The following is a 1,750-nucleotide window of genomic DNA, read 5'->3' on the forward strand; positions in this document are numbered from 1 at the left end:
ATTCCGGCGGGTTACCCGTGGCTAAACGCGACTAGCCGCGGGTAACCGCCACCGTGTCATTCTCTAGTGAGGATGTCCAAATCATAGTTACCTGATGGTAGGGTCCAGCTTAAGCATCAGCACCCAAGAAAAAGATCTGGATGTTTTTCTGGACATTATACTGAAATTGTCTGCCTAGTGTGTGGCTGCAGCATAAAAAAGCAAACAGGATGCTAGGAACTATTAGGAAAGGGATGGTAAATATGACTGAGAATATTGTAATGCCTCTGTATCGCTCCATGGTGCATCTTCACCTTGAGTATTGCTCACAGTTTTGGTTGCCGTATTTCAAAAAAGATATAGTGGAATTAGAAAAGGTTCAAAGAAGAGCAACCACAATGATGATATGAGGAAAGACTAAAGAGGCTGGGGGTTCTTCATCTTGGAAAAGAGGCGGTTAAGGGGAAGATATGATTAAGGTTTACAAAATCCTGAGCAGTGTAGAACAGGTAAGAGTGAATTGATTTTTCACCCTTTCCAAAAGTACTTAACCAGGGGACACTTTTAAAACAAATAGGAGGAAATTTTTTTGTACTGATAGTTAAGCTCTGGAACTCATTGCTAGAAGGAGGAAGTTACGGTGGTTAGCATAGCTTGGTTTATGAAAGGTTTGGACAAGTTCCTGAAGAAAACATCCATATTCTGCCACTGAAACAGAATGGGGGAAGCTACTGCTTGCCCAGGATCAGTAACTGGAATGTTGCTACTATTTAGGTTTCTGCCGGGTACTGTGATCTGAACTGGCTACTTTTGGAAACAGGAGACTGGGTTAGATGGACCATTAGTCTGACCTAGTTGGATGTTTTTATGTTCTTATTTAGCAGTGCACAATATTAATAATAATAATAAAAAAAGATAACTGAATAAATATTCTGTTACAGTTCCAAAAAGAATTCTTGAGAAAGATTACTTAAAGCTAAATATATCTGGCTAGTAAAGTATGCTCTCGTATACTAGCACTGACTTTGGCAGATACCGTAATCTGATTCTAAATCCACAACTATAGGAGTAAATCCTGAATTCTCGCCTTGATATGCATTTTAGCAGTCCTCTGGATGAGTGATGGGATTTTTTTTATTTCGTCTTGCATAGTCTGGCTAGAATAAGGGGCTGATGAAAAGTTCTCATAAGAACATAAGAATTGCCGCTGCTGGGTCAGAGCCATGGTCCATCGTGCCCAGCAGTCCACTCACACGGCGGCCTTCTGGTTAAAGACCAGTGCCCTACCTGAGACTAGCCCTGCCTGTGTATGTTCTGGTTCAACAGGAACTTATCTAACTTTCTCTTGAATCCCTGGAGGGTGTTTTCCCCTATGACAGACTCCGGAAGAGAGTTCCAGTTTTCTGCTACTCTCTGGGTGAAGAAGAACTTCTTTATGTTCGTATGGAATCTATCCCCTTTCAATTTTAGAGGGTGCCCTCTCGTTCTCCCTACCTTGGAGAGGGTGAACAACCTACCCTTATCTACTAAGTCTATTCCCTTCAGTACCTTGAATGTTTCAATCATGTCCCCTCTCAATCTCCTCTGTTCAAGGGAGAAGAGGCCCAGTTTCTCTAATCTTTCACTGTACGGCAACTCCTCCAGCCCCTTAACCATCTTAGTTGCTCTTTTCTGGACCCTTTCGAATAGTACTGTATTCTTCTTCATGTACGGCGACTAGTGTTGGACGCAGTACTCCAGGCGAGGGCGCACCATGGCCCAGTACAGTGGC

Source organism: Geotrypetes seraphini, chromosome 3 (assembly GCF_902459505.1).
Source record: "Geotrypetes seraphini chromosome 3, aGeoSer1.1, whole genome shotgun sequence".
Classification (NCBI taxonomy): Eukaryota; Metazoa; Chordata; class Amphibia; order Gymnophiona; family Dermophiidae; genus Geotrypetes; species Geotrypetes seraphini.